Here is an 11,794-nt window from a genome sequence, read left to right on the forward strand (position 1 = left end):
CCCTCGGAAGGACTTGATAGAGATCATATTCTGGCCACACATACACGTATTAAAAAGCCCATTAAACCTTCAGAAATCTCCGTCTTCTACCATATGTTGAACTGTCAGTGAGTCCTCTGCGGTTCCGTTTCTGGAACATTTCATTGTGAGATGGGTGGCCTCCTGTCCCGTTCTCCTCCTCCGCTGTTCCAGGAGAGAATTTACAGTGATAGGATGAGCTCTGTCGTACGTTAACGGATGATGCATCGTTGTTGCATTCGTGACATTTCCACTGGGAGGATGTGACGCCGTTGAGTCATTTCAAGACAACTGCAGCAGTTTAGTGGATATTCTCTGGAGAGTCGGAGTGTGTAAAGCCGGGAACATACTTGAAGCTTATGGAAACTACTTATACTGGGCACCCCACATGTATCGAGTTATTGTACCCACTGAACAACTGAGTAAGAACAGTACACAACACAATGAAAGACAGGTGGACTGTGATGAGGCACACCTGCATGGGACTGTAACAAACCAGAAATGGACATTCAAGTAGCTTTGTTCACATATGATGCAATTTGGGTGGAAATGAAAAGTACAAACTAGATTTTGGTGGTCAAAGGTCAAGGTCACTGTGACCTTATGTCTGTCCAATTCTTGTGAAATGGATATCTGACGAACGCCTCGAGGGAATTTCTTCAAATTTGGCACAAACATCCACTTTGAATTTGGTAGTCAAAGGTCACTGTGACCTCACAAATCACGTTTTTGGCTATAACTTAAGAATTCATATGCTAATTATGACACCTTCACACAAATGTCTGATAGAATATTGATTAAGTGATGGCATTTTGGACAGACATGGATTGGTTGGTGGTAATTCTAGTTATTCTATTCATTGCAAAATTTGCCATACAAGACAAAACTGAATTATTAGCGTGGGTACGACGGATAGCGCTAGTCCCAAACGGGGCTAATGAGTGAATGACATAAGCAAGAAGCTATCGTTTAGCTGTCTAGAGCACGATCACTACCGTCTAATGTTTCATACATCCTTTGTTTTGCAACCATCCCCGATCACAAGCTGTTCTACGATCAGCTGCCACAATCGCTCTTTAAATTCTGCATCTCTGTGTTCTTTACTTTGTTTGTCATAAAGTGTTTTGTGTTGGGAGACAATTGAATGAAGTGAATCAGCTTATCAGACGCCACTTTGGATGATGACGTTTGCATTTACGGTGGCTCTGATTGGTCAAACTACTCTGACTGATGAGAAAAATGCAGAAAATAGAACCTGTTCAGAAAACTTGAATAGTTTCTTTAGGTTTCTGAGATCTTTTACCCGTTGTGTGTGTAAACGTGATCGACACAACATGAGGTTGTATTTATTTTTGAACGTGTGACAATTTTGGACTAAAAAATACAGAGTGCAAAAGCTTTAACTTTGAGAAGCACTTTTTGCTTCTGTTTCTTTCCCTCTTTCTGTCAGGTCTGCAGGGCGATGAGGACCAGAGGCCCTGTTTGACGTCATGAGAGGCCAACAGGGAGAAACCCCCCCCCCCCCCACCCTCTCGCCTTCCCACTCAGGTGTTTGTTTTCCTTCAAATGTTTGAAGAGGAAACAGGTACCAGGTGTCTTCTGAAAACGTCTGTTTCCTGTGGAGTCCAGGAACCAGACGGGCACGGCGCTCACACACCCGTCTCCCTGCTGATGCTGACACTGACACTTTGAGTTTGACTCATACAACACTGACGGCCCACAAACCCTCATTCAGACCAGATGAAACGGAGTGTGCCAGACTCAGACACAAACACCTTGCCTGGGTAGACCGAGCGGACAAACATATACGCAGATTCTTGTACAGACAAGTGCAAGAACCAGATGGAAAGACGTGCAGCCTTATGTTGCAGCTTTTGTGCTTGAGGAGGAAATTACTTTACTCTTACTTCCATACTAACACAACAAGTATACGAGAAGATATCAACATATCAGCTGTAATATGGATGACTTTGAGAACACACTGAGCCAAGCTAATAAAGCTGCTGCTTCTTCTTCTTAGAAAATTCATGTGAATCAGTGAAAATGTCAGTCATGATGGTGATGTCGGGTTTTCAACACCTCTTCTTATTCCAGAGGCTGCTGGTGGTTTCAGAGTCGCTGCAATTTGACCTGAAAGGAGAAAAAAAAGGACGATCAGACAGGATATTATCTAAGTGCAGGTAATAAATGTAGCATAAAGAGATGGAGAGCGAAGGAATTTGAGGGGAGGCCGCGGCCGGTGAAGAGCCTTTGAAAGGCGAAGCCATCAGCGCCCTTCTCTGTGACCGTGCAAGCCACCGATGACAAGGCCAAGATGGCATCTGCTGATAGGGGCTGCTCATCAGCACCTTGATTTCATGGGCCACAGACGGGGTGAGAAGGGGAGGGGGGTTAGGCATGTATGTGTGTGTGTGTGTGTTGTATGAGTGTGTGTGGGACTGGTTACTAAGGAAAGTAGGGATACATCTATCTGACTTTAACTCAGCCACTTCTCTGCCAGTTGTATGACATGTACCGGAAGTCTTGGACACACGTTGTGGCTTCAGATGAGAACTGTAGGCCAACCAGGTAGTTAGAATCGCCCTGGTTCTCTCCACTAAAAGCCAATGGGATTGTTCCACTGGGTTTTGGATTATTGCAGAAAATACAAGATACTTACACGTTTTGTTAAGCAAAATAATCTCCACAAATGAACACCGTGTTCATGATTTTTGAAGTGTGAATGCAGTTGCCAGAAGTAAAAAGTTAACGTTAGGCTATAAACGAACTACACCACGGTCGCATGATACACAATGAGGCAGTGAAGGAGGACGAGTCGGTGTGATGACGTTTCGTCTCATTTAGCCACTCTTGTTTGCAACCACCCTTTTTAAGACGGAGCTTCAAAATTCGAGTGGGATATTTACTGACGTATTTTATTTTGTAGAAGAAAGCGTTAAGTAAGGGATAATGAACAGCATTGTTGTGAAATAAACCCAGACAGGTCTCTCATCGCCCTGAAAGGGTTAATTTCACCACAATGACCCGCTAGCTGTACATTATCCCGCTTATTACAACGGCTACTTACTGAAGAAATCAATATTTTGACACAAAAATGGTCCTCCAGAGTCCGACAACGGTCTGTTATACATAGCAACGGTCTGTTATACGTAGTAACGGTCTGCTATACATAGCAACGGTCTGTTATACATAACAACGGTCTGTTATACATAGCAACGGTCTGTTATACGTAGCAAAGGTCTGTCATACATAACAACAGTCTGTTATACATAACAACGGTCTGTTATACATAGCAACGGTCTGTTATACATAGCAACGGTCTGTTAGACGTAGCAACGGTCTGTTATACATAACAACGGTCTGTTATACATAACAACGGTCTGTTATACATAGCAACGGTCTGTTATACATAACGGTCTGTTATACATAGCAACGGTCTGCTATAAAGAAATAACGGACCGTAGAACGCAATGATTGACAAATCAGAATTGAGTGTTCAACAAAGCCGTGTAATAAAATCTAACAAAAAAAACATTGACTTTGAGACGATGGAACAGGATGTGTTCTAAAATGCTAACTCATTTCTGTGTTTAGGACTCCTTCCTGCAGCTCTCTACTAGTCTGTGAAAATGCTCGAACACTGTGGTGAGATGCTTCATATGCCCATGCTCAGTCACAGTCTGACTGGAAGTGATATATTGTTTTGGTTAACCTAACCTAAACCATACCGTAACCTTACAGGGTTCAACATTCTGCATTTGTAGCTCATTCGTCAAGAAGTTAGCAATCAATTCTTCAAGAACTGATCTCTTATTGAATATGGGAGTTAACTCATCGTACCTCATGCCAGGATCCGGATCCGATGGTGCGTCTGTGAGGTGGTGAGGTGGTGAGGGCAGACACCAGGAACATGTTAGGAAACAGTACAGAGACATACAGGGACTCGACTGGGGGACTAACTCTCCAGCCTCATGTACACCGACTCCCCCGGCCTTCGACACCCCATTAATACACCACCTCACACACACACACACACACACACACACACACACACACACACACACACACACATTTGGTAGAGGGGTTTCAAAGCAGGTAAATAAACCCCGGGGATTGAGGACAGAGGTAATAAATAACAGCAGGATGACAGATAGGGGAGGTGGGGGGTGGACAGACGGACCGGGGGAGACGGCAAGACGGAAAACAGAGATGTTCATTTTCACCAAACCGTCAGTAATGACCTCATCACCGATACGTCTTCTTCTACCCCTTCTGGTTCCTTCCTCTTAAACTATGGTCACCTTTTACTACCACTTACAGTATATCACAGAAACATCTTCTGTCGTTTCCATCAGCTTCCAGAGCTTTCAGCTTGTCGTATGAGAGGCATATTTTGCTAACATGGTGACAAGGCCTCTTCATTTGTTTGAATGTAGCTGTGAGACATGATGGATGCAACCTAAAACATTTTATATTCTGCTTTGTTCTGGGAATGCCAGTCAGCTAGCTGACAGTGTAAAACTGTACGAAAGACAAATATTTACATTGAAACTGGGCTATCCCATCATTAGAACTGAGAGCTAATCGATCCAATGTCTGCGAGGCGCTAACAACAAACACTGTGCAAGGGTTAGCACTGTGCACAAAAACAAACCAGAGCCTGTTTTAACTGAATCCAGTGGACACCACAGTGCTGCCAGCTCTTTTCTCTCGCAGGGAAAGCAGATACACCCCTTTGTTTAGTTTGGCACCAGACGTGACCTCTAGTCCCGGCCAAACATGTTCAGTCTTGGACCGAACAAGCACGAAAACCTGCTCGTACACACGATGACATAGACGTATTTTACACAAGCGCATATGTTCATACATACACGTGCATATAGGCGAGGGAGCACGGGGAAGTGCAAACACACACACGCTCTCCTAATCGGCACACAACAGCTGCCGGGCAGGTGACATCTTCACCGCTGACCGTGTGGACAAACCACAATGCACAAGGGCTTTCTCTCAAGAGAGTTGCATCTTCAAAAATGTCTTTCTGATCAGGTCAAACAGTGTCACAGATCATCAGCGGCGTGTTTTTGGCCAACAATCATTGCATGTAAAGCGATGGCATAATTACATTTTTGGTGCACCTGTGCGTGTAGAGGAGGCCCCTGTCTGTCTGTCAGTGTGCCACTGCACCCTGCCATTAAACTCCATCCGTCTTTCATTTGGTGTGTTAATCTGTCTTCTCTCACGTCCATCCGTGGATCCATCATTTCCACATTCCTCACTCAGCTCTGCGTCCGTCCATTCGCCAGCCATTTGTCACTTTACTCTATTTTTTTTTGGTTTTGTGTGTTTGCACTTGCCTTTCTGACTGACTTCCCATCAGCTTGTCTGTCTGTCTGTCTGCCCGTCTTCCTGCTTCTCTGTCTGTCATGACAGCAGTGGCCAAAGAAATAAATACAGGTCAGAGCTCTAGGCAGCATTCTGGTGCACTGATTGCACCGTTTATATCAAAATGTAATAAGATAAGATATTCCTTTATTAGTCCCACAGTGGGGAAATTTGAAATGCTTGCAACATCAGAATGCATTTAGGAGAAGATGTAGAGATGCTCCGTCCTCTGGTGTCTCCTCACATCACTGCAGTTTGACACAACATGGCAGCAGCAGCAGCCAAAGGTCTGCCAGCTGTGGACTCAGCCCATTGGATCCACAGTTTGTTTTCCCATGAGTCATCATTAAACAGCGCTCAGGTGCACCTCTGGCAATCACAAAACGCATCCCTCTCCAGCTTTTCTCTTTCTTCTTTTCTGCTTGTCTCATCTCTTTCTCTTCCCGTCCAACTTGATCATTTCTACTTATGTTTTGCTGTTCTTCTCCTTTAATCCGAGCTTTCACCTCAGATATCCGGGATAGTGGCGGTGTTGTGTAACCAGACCTCAGTGTGAAAGTCACGCAGGTGATTTGGATAATGATACCTCTGAAAAACCTTAGGCAGCTCTTTTTCGACTGATTGGTTTTTGTTTGGGTAAAAACAAGTTCTGCACGATAAACACTGTCATTACGAGCAAAAAATGTTATGTTTAACAAATACAAAAATACCCCGCGGTGTTTTAAATGTGAAAGTCCTTACGTTTTACTGTTGATATCACAAGGTCAAAAAACACCCTGGCGTGCTGCGTGAAGGCAGCTTTCTACACATGGTTTAAAACCAACATGACTAATGCTTGTTTAAATGGAAGGCAACCAAAAACATCTCTCTCGGTCCCGCTGTAGGTGTAGTTCAAAACAGTGTGTTTTCCAAGTGCTGACAAAGCACACATGATACACTGACACACACACGGGGCCAACGCTGGGTCAAATCAAGCGTCGCACCGAGTGTTAAAGGCCCAAAACCACAAGTCGTTTCTGCAGCGGTGTGACGGACAGCTGCACCGCTGGCGGAGCCTTCCAAAGGATAGCACTTCTACCAGAGATGACAAGATCACTGACTTCATCAACTTTACTTATTGCTTAAGACCAGACATCTGTCCAGTGGGCCAGTGGTTACATAAGCCATGTTTCCACCAAAAGTCCTTTTAGTCCCAGGAACTACTTTTCTTGGAACTTATCCTTCAGCCCACTGTTGTCTGCATTTTTATAGCAGTCTAAAGACCCGTTAAGATTAGGCATATTACAAGAGACGAAGGCTGCTGGTGCTCACATCGGTAAACACACAGTTCAGTGTGTCCGAACGTTTCATCTAAAAAACATGTTGAAAAAGAAAAAACCTTAAACCTGCAGCATAATTATTTACTGATGCACGTTGGATGTAATGAATGAAATGCAGAGAGAGTTTCTGTCTCCACATTAAATCATATGTTGAGTGTGAATGGTTATTTATTTCTGCTTTAGAACGTAGCCGCTATGAAACAATCAGAAAATCACTTTTCTTCCTCTCGTTCACAGCACCATCACGATGTCTCCAGGGTTGGAAATGAACTGTTTTGTCCACCTGCCACTGTGGCTGATGGATTCCAAAATCTACCAGCCACTCAATAGATTACCATTGGGTTTTCTTTTGCCTGGTGAGTGAAGCAAATCTAGCAGCCACCTGCATATTTTACCAGCATGTGGCTGGTGCTAATCTCCAACCCTGGCTGTCTCCCTCTTCTAACGTTACCGCTCACCCTCGCAATCTCTCTCCCTTTTTCTCTCAGAGACTAACTTTACTTTCAAAGTTATCAAGCAAAGAAACATGTTCTCCTCATATCCTAAAATGGTCTGATATCGATACTAAAGTATTTCCTTGTGTTATGAATGAAGCGGTCCACCAGGTAAAGCAGTGTCGCTGTGTGTGTGTTCGGCCAATCAGCGACGGTCATCCCTGCAAACTCCACCCCAAAGGTTCTGGTCCTTTCAAAAAGTATTACCCCCCTAACCAGAACTTAATTTAGACTCTGGTCCCTGGGTTCAAACCTCAACGAGTTCCTCAAAAGGTTCCTATAGTTCCGTGGGAAAGTTCCTGCGGTGGAAGCAGGGCTTTACAGACATAGTCTTTCTTCAAACATAAAAACCCTACTCCTCAACTACATTCCTTTAGTTCTGGAACAACATGTACTATAATGTGTTCATGTGTATCTTTTTATCTAGATGTATAGTTGATGAAATCCAAAAACGTACTCTAGCTGTCTCTCTCCCCCTCCTCAGCCCTCTCTCTCTCTGTCTCTCTCTCTCTCTCTCTCTCTCTCTCTCTCTCTATCCCTTTTCCCTTAAAAATAGTTTTTTATACAAGTGGTCCTCTCACACGGCCAACATCAACATCTAATAAAGCCCAAAGATAAACACGGACCTCGGTCTACGGCAGAGTTGATTTCATCCCCGGGGAGCATCAGCCAACTCCCGTCCATCTGCCCAAACACAAACCTGCTGTTTTTCACGGGGGAAAAAAGAGAACATCAAAACAATGCTGTCAGATCAACGTTAGTTGGACTCTTTAAGAATATGATTACGCGGCGGTCTGTGAATATCAACTACCACGGCTTGTCCTCAGTGTTATTACCTCTGCGCTGAATAGTCATCACGTCTGATTTCTTGACATGATTTGTTTTATCGCAGCCAAAGAAAGAGAGTTTAGTGGCCAAACAAAAGACACAGAAGTATGAACAGAGATGGCGATCTGAGTTTGTTAAACATCATCACTATCACGGTCTGTCTTTCAGCGTCCTTGACTTCGTAGCAGCGAGAACAAGAACAATTTTTTTATGTTGGAACGGAGTTGAACAGCAGGTGTTCCATGTCATCTCAAACAGTGGAAAACGCTTTCAGTCGTAAATATACAACCTTCACAAAAGGAAAGCATGGTTTGAAAAGGAAAACATGAGGGGGAGAGGCTTAATGGCATCTTTAGTCCTGAGAACAGCCGCTAACTGGAACACTATCACAGCTAAAACAGTCACATCTGTGTCCCGGATATTAAATGATAACCTTTTGCCTGCTTTGTGGTCTTTCTAACCTAATCGTGTCTTCACATCTTGAGGTTCTGTAGTTTCAAGGACATAGTAGCTCTGGAACAGGATTTGTCGTGCTTGGCTTAATTGTTTTCTTTCTCGCCGGTTGCCTCAAGGTGAGCCGTGAGTTGATGGAAGGTGTGCGTGTCTCTCCGGCGGTTACATCTCTCCATGTCTCTGTTGAAAGTTGAATTATTGAGCACCTGCTAAACACACATCAGTGAGTGTTTCTGGGTGTGATTATGAATGTTTATTCTGGGTATGTGACCTCGTACGTTAATGTGTGTGTGCGTCAAGCATTTGTCTGAATACATATGTGTGTTTCCGCGTGTTTTTTCCGTGCACGTTACCAATCTGCAGCAGACCTGTCGCTGCTCAGTGCCAGCACACAGATGTTTGGCCACTGTCCTTTCAGCGAGAGCTGGTCTGGAATCTGTAAAGATAAACAGAGAGAACAGTTCACACAGAACGACAAGTCTGTGATGTCTGACGGCGGGAAAGTGATACTCGTGTGTTGTGCTTTCAAAGTGTGAGACACTTCCTGTTCTCCTCCAGGAACATGTGATACTAGGATGGTTATTTAGTATTAACTAATACTCAGCAAAGGGATGTCATCCCGGCTTTATGCGCGCTGCACATGTTGACCGTCATCTTTTAAGTGTAAGTCAGTGTGTGTGTAAGGTTGGGAAAGTTGTGATAGGAAGCTCAGAAGTGATGGTGGCCCCTTAGAGTCTGGCTGATGGATGGATTAACATGAACGCATCTCTGGAGGAGGAGGGAGAAAACGGAGGAGAGGAACCAACAGAGGAGAGTTGGTGAACAGAAGATGAAACACATTGTGGACATGCTGACTGTAGGACAGCGGAGGAAAGACGAGTGCAGCCCTTGTTGTACGATTGTCTCTCGTTTAGTCAAAACCGCCGTAACTCCTCGTTAAGCCTCCCAGAGGATGATCAACGAGGAGCGGCGCCTCACAACAGCTCCAGTGATACAGAGAGTTCAGTGTGTTGGTTCAGTGACGCCTGAAACTACACATGTGCTGCCAATAATACTTTAAAGGAAGACCCTGAATTAATTGGAACCACGAAGGATATTAAATGCGTCACGTGAGGCAGTGTGTGTAGCAGACTGATAATCAACCCTCACGATTACAACAGGAAAACCGATCATGTTCATCAAGAATCAACAGCGACGATATCAGAACATCCTCCACCTGCCAATTGGGAACCAGTAATCTGAAGTGGCTATCTGGTACAGCCTGTGCTCTGTAATCCAACCCAGCTGAATGGTGCTGCTAATAGAAACACAGCAGCTGGAGTTACATGATGGCAGAGGTTTCTGCCCAGAGTCACAACAACTACTAAACTCTTGTTATGCTCATTCTCGTGCACACACTCGTTCCCCATCAAAGGGAAACTCTCTCTTCTCCATCCAATATTTTAACGTGTCCGCTCAACGTCTTCCTCTTCATCATAAGCCCGTCTCTCTTCTTCACTCTCCACTCCCTCTGTCCATGGAGCTCTGCTTCCCATCCAGTACGTCTATTTGTTATGTTGTCTCCTAGACATTAATGTGGTTCTGTGCTGACAGGCGGGATAATGAGAACCCTTCGGTTGTCAGCGTAAGAATGATGTCATCATACATGCTAGTATTTGCTTTAGTGCCAACCTGGAAGAAAAAGCTACATGGAAGACGAATGGAAAGCAAAATATTGTTTTAATATGTTTCCATCACGCAAAGCAGATAGCATGAGTTGGTAACCTGTGAGCAGCACAGTGACCCTGATCCGTGTTGGACTCACAGCAGCGTTACAGCGTGAGAGTTAGAACACAAAAAAGGTTCAACTTAAACTGTAAACAAGTGAATCATGGACAGAACAGTGAGAGAAATACAGTAAAATGATAAGAAGGTAAACACAACACAATCAGGGTAAAAAAAGAACCTTAAAACAATTGTTAGAAATGTATCTGCAAAATAAAACACTGCTTGAACACATTCAATGCTTTCAGTGGACGTTACAACTGATCCTGAGATGTGAGATCATCTCTCTCACCGTCACTCCACCACATACTCTCAACGCACACATTACATAATGCTACTCTGGGGAACAGGGGAGACACAAGAGTTTTGGTCGGAGACGATAACGTTTCTCTCTGCGGAGCCCCGTCACTTCACAAGACACGGGAAACCTCTGTTGGTCTGGAGGAGCTGCAGCAGTTATTTCTGCACAAACGTCCACTGAACATTCACTAGATATTCTCAGAGCTAAACTAACTCTTCTGCAGTGTGGAGTGAGCAGCATGCACGTCAGAGGTGGAGAGAGATGTGAGTGAAGGCAGGCAGAGGAGCAGAGGAGCAGAGTACAGCAGAGACTCCGGTCCTGGAGACCAAAGCTACGGTCTCCCCCGCGTCCTCCGACCGCGGCCAACACTGTTTAACAGCTTCACTAGATACAACCAAGAGGTTTTGGTGCTTCACTGGAGTTTGTGTTGGAGTCTGAGTCTGAACAGCGTAGCCACACGCGAGCGCGCATGGGACACCGACCAGCAATGATTTATACGTGGAAGAAGTTACAAACAGTCCCTTTAAGGTGGGCTGTTAAGGTGGACCAGAGTTTCTCCTTAAAGAGACGAGCTGCTCCTCTGAGCCGCTCAGCTTTTTAATTAATATTAATATTTCTTTTAACCGTTTAACCGATAGCGTTAATCGGTTAAAATGCTTAATGTCGGTTAACGGTTAAACGGTTAATTATTAACATCACTAATATTAATTATGTGCTGGTTCACTCATAATGAAAAAATGATGCGCACCAGTGTAAAATCAATGTAAAAGGTTGGTGTGGAGTCCTGCACTATAATGCATGAAGTTGTGAGTTTGCGAGTCAGGTTCAGGTGGTTGACTAACACATATTATGACGGGTCGGGTGCGGGTAATAAGAAACCCCTGACCAGTGCATCACTACTGTACATATTACTGGTGTAGTGTAGGAATGTACTGGTTGTTGAGACCCTTCAGGCTCACAGGCCCAGCGGCAGGAGAAGGTGTGGCACCAGCAGCCTATAGACCGGGAGCACAATAGCCACACACACCCTTAGTGACTACCAGGGTAGAGTTAAGTATGCCATCTCCATTCTTCTCTCTCGTTCCCCCCCTTCTCTTCCACTTTCTCATTGCCCCTCTCAGTGTGAAGCGCATTGTAGCGCCGGGCTCCTGCAGTGCCAAGGACCAACCAGCCCTCCTCGTAAAACCCCCCCATGTCCAATTTCAATTCTCCAGCTCCTTCCACCATTGGCTTTA

At 44.6% G+C, this 11,794-nt stretch overlaps 1 long non-coding RNA gene across 1 annotated transcript in view; it reads left to right on the top strand.

Annotated features, from left to right (window-relative positions):
- The window catches only part of LOC119496510, a 57,437-nt gene extending 54,771 nt beyond the window's left edge, over positions 1 to 2,666 (top strand). The window contains exon 3 of the long non-coding RNA XR_005208731.1: positions 1,469 to 2,666. This is a non-coding gene — a long non-coding RNA (uncharacterized LOC119496510). The remainder of the gene's footprint in view (positions 1 to 1,468) is intronic.
- The last annotated feature ends 9,128 nt before the right edge of the window (positions 2,667 to 11,794 follow it).

This window comes from Sebastes umbrosus, chromosome 11 (assembly GCF_015220745.1).
Source record: "Sebastes umbrosus isolate fSebUmb1 chromosome 11, fSebUmb1.pri, whole genome shotgun sequence".
NCBI classification, from domain to species: domain Eukaryota; kingdom Metazoa; phylum Chordata; class Actinopteri; order Perciformes; family Sebastidae; genus Sebastes; species Sebastes umbrosus.